The 10,031-nt window shown below is 46.9% G+C and overlaps 1 non-coding gene across 1 annotated transcript; it reads left to right on the forward strand.

Annotated features, from left to right (window-relative positions):
* Nucleotides 1-7,491: 7,491 nt before the first annotated feature.
* LOC123567323 (U6 spliceosomal RNA) lies at nt 7,492-7,595 on the forward strand. Its single transcript, XR_006690243.2, has one exon. It is a non-coding gene; the product is annotated as a U6 spliceosomal RNA (small nuclear RNA).
* Nucleotides 7,596-10,031: the final 2,436 nt, after the last annotated feature.

Here is a 10,031-nt window from a genome sequence, read left to right on the forward strand (position 1 = left end):
ACAAAAATTAGCCGGGCATGGTGGTGGGCACTTATAATCCCAGCTACTGGGGAGGCTGAGGCAGGAGAATCACTTGAACCTGGGAGGTGGAGGTTGCAGTGAGCAGAGATCATGCCACTGCACTCCAGCCTGGACGACAGAGGGAGACTCCATCTCAAAAAAATATAATATAATATAATATAATATAATATAATATAATATAATAAATAAATGTGCCATCCATTCTTTCACGCTTCAACCACCCAGTGGGCTGGAACTGTTACTGCTTCCATTTGAAAGATGGAGAGGCTGAAGCACAGAGAGGTTAAATAATTTGCTCAGCCAGGAAGTGAAGGTCTGTATTTAAAGCCAGGTCTCTCTGATCTCCAAGCTCATGTTCTCACCCAGCATACACTCCTTATCAATAAAATAACCATGTATTGAACACCCTCTTTAGACTGAATACTATACTTCAGCTTTATGTCCATTGTCTTATTTGATTTTCCCAGCCCTTGATGAGTAATATACCATTGTCCTTGCTTAGCAAATGACAAAAGCAGGGTTCAGAGAGGTTAAGGAATTTTCCTAACGTGACACAGCCCAGGAAGGCATGAAATAACAATTTAAACTCTATTTTATTGATTCCAAAGTCCAGTGCAGAACAATATCAGTACCCAGCATATATGTGCATCTTTCAAATATACCTTCTGAGGCCCTGCATGGTGGGTCATGACTGTAATCCCAGCACTTTGGGAGGCCAAGGCAGGAGGATTTATTGAAGCCAGGCATTTGAGACCAGCCTGGGCAATATAGTGAGACCCCTATCTCTACAAAAAGTTAAAAAAAAAAATCAGCTGGGAGTGGTGGTACATGCCTGTAGTTCCAGCTTCTTCACATCACTGCACTCCAGCCTGGGCAACAGAGCATAGCCCTGTCTCTCAAAAACAAAAAACAGGAAGATATGTATTAGGGTTACCTTGGGTATGGATTGGGAGAAGGAGCTAGGACAGGAAGGACACTAATGGGTTTGTGATGGGTAAACAAACTCTGTTTATTGGGAGACCACCTGCTCCAGGAGAAAAGACACCACGTGAAGACAGGAAGCTGCATGCTGCTCACTGAATGAGCTGGGACAAGGCCCTTCCCCTACCTGAGGATAGATAATAAAAAATATTTCAGTGTGTGTGTGTATATATATATATATATATATTTTTTTTTTTTTTTTTTTTTTTTTTTTGAGGCGGAGTCCTCTCTCTGTTGCCCGGGCTGGAGTTCAGTGGCACAATCTCAGCTCACTGCAAGCTCTGCCTCCTGGGTTCACGCCATTCTCCCGCCTCAGCCTCCCAAGCAGCTGGGATTACAGGTGTCCACCACCACACCCAGCTAATTCTTTATATTTTTAGTAGAGATAGGGTTTCACCGTGTTAGCCAGGATGGTCTCGATCTCCTGACCTCATGATCCGCCCATCTCGGCCTCCCAAAGTGTATTGTATATTTTTAAGGTAGTAGTTCCTTGTCTGCAGAGTGGGGATTTAGATTACATCTATCCTTTTGGTTTTGTCTACTCACTATGAATTCCCCCATCATAATAGCGCCCCAATTTCTCTGGGAGCCCCTTTCTTTACTCCCTGTCCTTGTGAAAGTCATGCAGCACTAACTTTATCCTTGGCTCCAGGAAGGCCAAATGCTCCATGCTGGCCAATCAGCACCCCTCATTTCTCTGCCCATAGGGGTTGGCTCAGAAATGGGCACCTGGCCCAAGTGGACCAGTGAGTCCTTCCTCAGGTTTTTGCTGGGATTGTTTTGCTTCTGCTATGCTAGGCCAGTGTGAAGAGGGTCTGAAGCTCAAAGGTAGCCACCACTGTGAGAGTGACAGAAAGACTGAGCCCTGATAACTTATGAGCCCCAGCTGTACCTGAAGGCAGCCACATATTCCTGAACATGTTATTCTCCATGAGTCAATATGGTTCCTCTTTGTTGTTGTTGTTGTTTTTTTTTTGAAATGGAGTCTCACTGTCACCTAGGCTAGAGTGCAGTGGCACCATCTCGCCTCACTGCAACCTCCACCTCCCAGGTTCAAGCAATTCTCCTGCTTCAGACTCCTGAGTAGCTGGGACTGCAGGCACATATCACCACGCCCAGCTAATTTTTTAAATTTTTGGTAGCAACGGGATTTTGTCATGTTGGCCAGGCTGGTCTTGAACTCCTGACCTCAAGTGATCCACCTGTCTTGGCCTGCCAAAGTGCTGGGATTACAGGCATGAGCCACCACGCCCATCCTCAATATGGTTCCTCTTTGGACTTAAGTCACTGTAGCAGATGACGTGGCCTCTGTGTCCAAATCCCCTTGGCATTCACTCTTTTGACGCACAGTGACTGGATGGCTTCCAGTTTCCACACCTATGCTTGCAGCCTGAGGACTTTGCTCTCATGCACGCTCTGCACACACAGTCTCAGAATGCTGGGTATTCCCCTCCTCTACTAGCAGCCCTTAACCAATGAGTGACAGGGGCTGGTGGACAAATGTCCCCACTCCCTTGCCCTTCACCTGGATAATTCTGAGGTGTATTGCACTCCGTGTCCCAGAGTTCCCCAGCAGGGTTGAGCCCCAGCTGCCCAGAGTGATAACCTGCTCTGTAACTTACCTTCGATTGGCTTCTTTCCCTTCCCTGTCCTACTTCCCTCCCCCACCAGAGCTTCCTGGGATCATTTCTCAAGTAAACAATTTAATATCTACACACAAATCCTTGTCTCAGATCTGCTTCTGCAGGAAACCAACCTAAACATTTCCTAAGATTGCTTTTCTGTCACACACAGCTAAAGCTGCTCTGGCAGACACATGGTTCAAGCATTCTTTTAAAATATTTTCCTCATAACTGTATTTTTCCAGCCTGCTTTTCAGCTCAAGGGAAGTGTGTGCACCGTGAGTTGACTTATCCGTGTGCATAGCAGAAAGACACTCGGTGAGAGAGAGGCCCCTGAGTGACCCTGGAACAGCTGAGTGATCCACCCTGGGTGCCTCCTCTCTACCTCATTCTCACAGACTAACCCTTTCCCAAGCCTCTCCATCCTGAGGCTCCTACCCAGCTCCCCCGCCCACCCTAGGAGATAACCCCAGTTCCTTCCTCAGATTCTTTCATCTGCAAGGCCTCGGTGTTCTGTCCGGCCAGTGATAAGGGTATTCAACGTCATTTTCCTGTCCCTGACCTTTGAAAGAACCCTATCCATCCAGGGCCTGTGATGTAGACTCAGACTGAGATATTCCATCTTGGGGGTATAATCATTAGGAAAGAGAGAGATTCCTAAGAGGTCATCATTCATTCATTCATTCATTCATTCATTCATTCAACATTGTTGAATGAGTGCTTGGGCAAGGAATTATAAATTGTAGAGTCAACTAGAGCCAGCTTAAGCAGAAAGGGATTTTTTTTTTTTTTTTTTTGAGAGGGAGTCTTGCTCTGTCGCCCAGGCTGGGCTGCAGTGGCGCAATCTCGGCTCACTGCAACCTCTGCCTCCAGGGCTCAAGTGATTCTCCTGCCTCAGCCTCCCGAATAGCTGGAATTACAGGTATGCACCACCACACCTGGCTAATTTTTTGTATTTTCAGTAGAGATGGAGTTTTACCATGCTAGCCAGCCTGGTCTTGAACTCCTAGCCTCAAGTGATCCGCCTACCTCAGCCTCCTGAAGTGCTGGAATTACAGGCATAAGCCACTGTGCTTGGCCCACAAAGGGATTTATGAAAAGTAGGAAGTACCCCAGATGTTAAATAGCCACAAACGGTGCAGCCAGGAGCATCAAAGCCAAGAGTAACACTCACCTTCACTGTTGAACTGTTCTAACCAAAATATCACTGCTGCCGCTGCCCACCCCGCCCCCCTCCAACTCAGGACCTAGGGAGCTAGAGACAGGCTGCTAGGACTGCCCCATGCTTCCCCAGAAGGACCAGATACCTCTCCCACTGTGCTTGCTAGAAGACTCCAGCACTTGGCGTCCTTCTGCTTGCTTCTGTCTCCAAGGCTTACTAGGGGAACCCAGATCACATAAGGCACTCTTGCTGCAAAGAAATCTTAGGAATGTAGTTTTCCTCTGTCTGGCCTGTACAGTGCAGGAGGTCACACTAAAGGGGACTGGGATAGGTGAGTGAGCCAATCTGTAGTGCCTGCCATAGGCTCACAACAATGATAAAGTCAGGGCTGGGCACAGCGGCTCATGCCTGTAATCTCAGCACTTTGGGAGACCAATGTGGGAGGCTCCCTTGAAGCCAGGAGTTTGAGACCAGCCTAGGTAACAGAGTGAGACCACCCCAGCTCTACCAAAAAGAAAAAAAAATCAGCAGTGGTGCATGCCTGTAGTCCCAGGCTGAGGAGGGAGGATTGCTTAAGCCCAGGAGTTCGAGGTTACAGTGAGCTACGATCGCACCACTGTACTCCAGCATGAGTGACCGGGCAAGACCCTGTTCTAAAAAAGAAAAATTAAAATTAAAAAAAAAAATTAATGATAAAATCAGAAGAGTCTCTTGCTTTCCAGGAGCTCACCATTGAGAGGGGGATATCAACACCAAGTAATTATAGGAGGGAGAGCATTCCAAAAGGGAAATTACAGGCAGTCACAAACAGACCAAGAAAACTCAACCTATTCTAAGAGGACCCCCTGAAAGAGGTGCCATTGTACATGATGTGTGAAGGTGTTCAGAGGATAACCAGGCAAAAGAAGGGCAGGAGGGAACGGCATTTCAGGCAAGGGAAAAGTTCATGTGCAAAGGTCCAGTGTCAGGGAAGGTGAGGGGTGCAGGAGGAAGTGAGAGAAGGCCACTTCCCTCTGACTGGAGAACAGAGAACAAGGGGAAGAGAGGGAAGGAAGAGGGGCGGTAAGGGAATAGACCATGACCTTGTAGTCCACGGTGTGGAATTCAAACTGTCTCTTAAGGCCAGTGGTGACCACTGAAGGCTTATGACATAATAGAACTGCTAATATTTGTTCATTTATTATCAATATTAATATTATATCAGGCAGTGACATAATAGAACTGCTAATATTTGTTTATTTATTATTTAAAGACGGAGTTTCACTCTTGCTACCCAGGCTGGAGTGCAATGGTGTGATCTTGGCTCACTACAACCTCTGCCTCCCAGGTTCAAGCAATTCTCCTGCCTCAGCCTCCCGAGTAGCTGGGGTTGCAGGATCCCTCCACCACGCCCAGCTAATTTTTTGTATTTTTAGTAGAGTCAGGGTTTCACCACATTGGCCAGTCTGGCCTTGAACTCCTGAACTCAGGTAATCCCCTCACCTTGGCCTCCCAAAGTGCTGGAATTACAGGCATGAGCCACCATGCCCTGCCTGCTGATATTTATCGACCACTTATTCAGTGCCAGACTTTTTTCTAAGCTGTTAACATGTATCATTTAGTATGTATTTGCAACAACCCTGTAAGTAAGGTTCTCCAGACCATGAGCAAATTACTCAGCCATTCTGTGCCTCAGTTTCCTCATATGCACAATGGGAGTAATCATAGAACCTACCACAGAGAGTTAGTATGAGGGTTACAATGAGGGCTTGGCACATGGGAAATGTTGTGTATGTATTAGCTTTTGGTACTATTATTTCCATTTTATAGATGAAAAAGCTGAAGCCCAGAGAGATGAATCAGTTTGTCTGAGGTCACACTACTAATGCTAATAAGGCATAGAATGAACAGGATAGGTGTGGCGAAGGTGGAAGTGCTGGTGGGCATGGAGAAGCCACACCTTTATCCTAGGAGTGATGGAAGTGTGGACCACCCATTGGGACCCACATGGCCAGCCTCTGTTCTGACTGGTCAGTGCCTAGGTCATGCCAGTTCTTCAGTATTTCATTATCACCCATGCTATTACTACATATATGACATTGTTTTGCAGATTTAATACTTACACAAATGGTATCATACTAAATGTTAACTTCCTTTTCTCACTCAACATTATTGTATGTTTAAGATCTGTTTTGATCTAGTTCATTAATTTTATTTTATTTTTTAGACATGGGGTCTCACTGTGTTGGCCAGTCTGGTCTTGAAATCCTGGGCTCAAGTGATCCTCCCATCTTGGCTTCCCAAGGTGTTGGGATGACAGGCGTGAGCCACGGTGCCCAGCCATTCATTCTTTTTTTTTTTTTTTTTTGAGACAGAGTCTCACTCTGTCACCCAGGCTGAAGTGCAGTGGTGTGAACTCGGCTCACCGCAACCTGTGCCTCCTGGGTTCAAGCAATTCTGCCTCAGCCTCCTGAGTAGCTGGGACTATAGGCACATGGCATCACACCTGGTAAATTTTGCATTTTTAATGGAGACAGGGTTTCGCCATGTTGGCCAGGTTAGTCTCAAACTCCTGACCTCAGGTGATCTACCTGCCTTGGCCTCCCAAAGTGTTGGGATTACAGGCGTGAGCCACACCATTCATTGATTTTAATTGCTCACTAGTATTCCTTTACAGGAACATGTCATGGTCTCTTTGCCCACTATCCCATGGATGCCTATTTAGTCCATTGCACTTTGAGCCCATTATAGGCAAAGCTGCGACACCCAACTTTGCATATGTTGGAGCTTCTCTAGAGTGAATACCAGGAAGTGGGATCACTGGTCTCAGAGTTCATACGTTTCAATTGCCAAGCAGCAGTTCATGAAGAGTTCTTGTTTCTGCACTTCCTTAACGATGAAAATAATACCACTACTCCACATGACACGTACTATGTGCCAGGCATCTTTCTAAACATCTAACATGAAATAACTCATTTAACCTCTCAAAGGACTTTGAGGTGGGGTACTATCATCATCCCCACTAGACAGATAGAGAATGAAGACACAGAGAGGTCAAATAACTAGCCCAAGGTCACTCAGCTAGGAATAGCAGAGCATGGCATGAACCCAGAGAGGCTGGTTCCAGAGCCTGGGCTGTTCATCACTCTTGTAGGTCTTGGAATTTTCCGGTTTTCAAGTTGCTGCCAGTTCGTGGCTGTGAAATGTCTCTAAGTACTTTAACTTGCATTGCCTGCTTAGAAGGGACCTTGAGGACCTTTCCATCCATTTGTGGGCCAATCAAGCATCCTTTTCAGAAAAATGCCTCTTTCTAGCCTTGGCTGTCCCCGAGTTTCTGATCTTCTCTGCAAGTATGCCTGGAGGCCAGGACTTGGGGCAGGGCCTGGCGCAGTGAGGGCACTTGGTAAAAATGTGCCAAACTCAGCCAGGCATGGTGGCTCGTGCCTGTAATCCCAGCATTTTGGAAGACCGAAGCAGGCAGATTGCTTAAGCCCAGGAGTTCAAAACCATAATGATCAGGGTAGTGAGACCCTATCTCTACAAAACAAAAATTAAAAATTAGCTGGGTGTGGTGGTGCATGCTTGTACTCCCAGCTACTCAAGAGGCTGCTGAGATAGGAGGATGGCTTGAGCCCAAGAGGTTGAGGCTGCTGTGAGCTATGATGGCACCACAGCACTCCAGCCTGAGTGACAGGGTGAGACCTTGTCTTTGAAAAAAAAAAAAAAGTGCTCACTTGGGCAGCGCATATACTAAAATTATAACAATACAGAGATTAACATGGCCCCTGTGCGAGAATGACGTATAAATTTGTGAGGTGTTCGATATACAGAAAAAAAAGTACCAGACTGACTGGTGGTGTCTCTCATGTCTGTCAACCTCTCTTCCTCCCAGGAGGCCAATGCTGATTAAAAAAGCTTCTGCTTAAGTCATTGGCCCACATCGGTGCTGTGCTGGGCACGCACAGTGGCTCCCTTGCCTCAAGCTCATTTCCTCCTGTGTGATCTGACTCTAACCTAGTTCATGATCTGACCTCACCTCCTTCGACTCTCCTTGTTCCTTGTTTCTCATGAACCCCACTGGCTGTCCTCCTGTCCCTTCAGTAGCCAAGTTCATTTCTACCTCAGGACTTTTGCATGTGCTGTTCCCTCTGCCTGGAACACTCTTCCTGTGGTGGTTCCAACTCATCCTTCAGGCTCAACTCAAATGCCACCTCCTCAGAGAGACTTTCCTGATCACTCTGTTTAGAAGAAACAGAGGTATGAAGAGACTGAGCATAACTGTCAAAAGTTGTACAGCTGGCTTATTGGTGAGATTTTGAATTATGTTACCTTATTATGTGCTTATACTTCTAAGTGTTTTCTACAATGGTGATGTATTCCCTGTGTGAATTTCTTAAAACTCAATTCAAATTAAAACCAAATTAAAACCAAATGAATTAAAACCAAATTCAGGCTGGGCATTGAGGCTCATGCCTGTAATCCCAGCACTTTGGGAGGCTGAGGCAATAGGATCACTTGAGCTCGGGAGTTCAAGACCAGCCTGGGCAACATAGTGAGACTCTATCTCTACAAACAATTTTAAAATTAGCCAGGAGTGGTGGCATGCACCTATTGTACCAGGTACTCAGGAGGCAGAGGTGAGAGGATGTCTTAAGGCTAAGAGTTGGAGGCTGGAGTGAGCTATGATCACACCACTGCACTCCAGCCAGGACAACAGAGCAAGACTGGACTCTTAAAAAAAACAAAAAACAGGTTGGGTGCAGTGGCTCACGCCTGTAATCCCAGCACTTTGGGAGGCCAAGGTGGGTGGATCACGAGGTCAGGAGATCGAGACCATCCTGGCTAACATGATGAAACCCTGTCTCTACTGAAAATATTTTTAAATTAGCTGGGCTTGGTGGTGGGTGCCTGTAGTCCCAGCTACTTGGGAGGCGGAGTTTGCAGTGAGCCGAGATTGCGCCACTGCACTCCAGCCTGGGTGACAGAGCGAGACTCCATCTCAAAACAAAAACAAAACAAAACAAACAAAAAAATCAAAAAAGAAAGACCTCAATTTTTGTTGTCGTTGTTGTTGTTTTGAGATGGAGCCTCACTCTGTTGCCCAGGCTGGAGTGCAATGGCACAATCTCAGCTTACTGCAACCTCCGCCTCCCAGGTTCAAGCGATTCTTCTGCCTCAGCCTCCTGAGTAGCTGGGATTACAGGTGCCCACCACCACGCCTGGCTAATTTTTGTGTTTTTAGTAGAAACAGGGTTTCTCCCTGTTGGCCAGGCTGGTCTCAAACTCCTGACCTCAGGTGATCCGCCCACCTTGGCCTCGAAAAGTTCTGGGATTACAGGTGTGAGCCACCACACCCAGCCAAGACCTCAAATTTAAAATGAATTAAGAGCCAATTCTGAGAGAATATGAATGAGTGTCTGGGCTCTGTTTCTCAAGCCTCCGGGGTCAGGATAAGATCCTAGCATTCTGCATCCTCCGGGATTTCCTTACTGCCCGCTTTCTCACACCTTTCTGTCTGACCATCGTCCCTCTTGGCTCTGAATCAGAAGCCTGAAAACAAAGCATAGGTCCACAATCCACTCTGATAATCAGCCTCCCCTTCCCTACAGATGTTTCTCATCTGCAAAATGGGAATAATGCCGGGTGCGGTGGCTCACGCCTGTAATCCCAGCACTTTGGGAGGCCGAGGAGGGAGGATCACTTGAGGTCAGGACTTTGAGACCGGCCTGGCCAACATGGTGGAGACCCATCTCTACTAAAAATACAAAAATTAGTTTGGTGTGGTGGCGTGCACCTGTAATCCCAGCTACTTGGAAGGCTGAGGCAGGAGAATCACTTGAACCTGGGAGGCGGAGGTTGCAGTGAGCCAGGGTTGTGCCACTGCACTCCAGCCTGGGTGACAAAATGAGACTCCGTCCCAGAAACAAAAGGGATAATAAAAGACCTACTTCACGGGGATTCAGCATGATGGGACTGAAAAACATTTGGCTGAAGGAAGACTATTGCTGTGTGAGAACTGTACTGCGTGGTGAATTTGGAGTCAGATAAACTCTGGATCAAAGGCCAGCTCACTGTGTGATCTCAGGCAACTCAATCTCTGAGCCTCACTCTCCCTGTAAAATAAAGATAATAAAAATACCTACTGAGCTCTTTAGAATGCCCTTCGCTAGAAAGAAGCGGATAGCCGGGCGTGGTGGCTCACGCCTGTAATCCCAGCACTTTGGGAGGCCGAGGCGGGCGGATCACAAGGTCAGGAGATGGAGACC

The sequence above is a fragment of the Macaca fascicularis genome, chromosome 10 (assembly GCF_037993035.2).
Source record: "Macaca fascicularis isolate 582-1 chromosome 10, T2T-MFA8v1.1".
Lineage (NCBI taxonomy): Eukaryota > Metazoa > Chordata > Mammalia > Primates > Cercopithecidae > Macaca > Macaca fascicularis.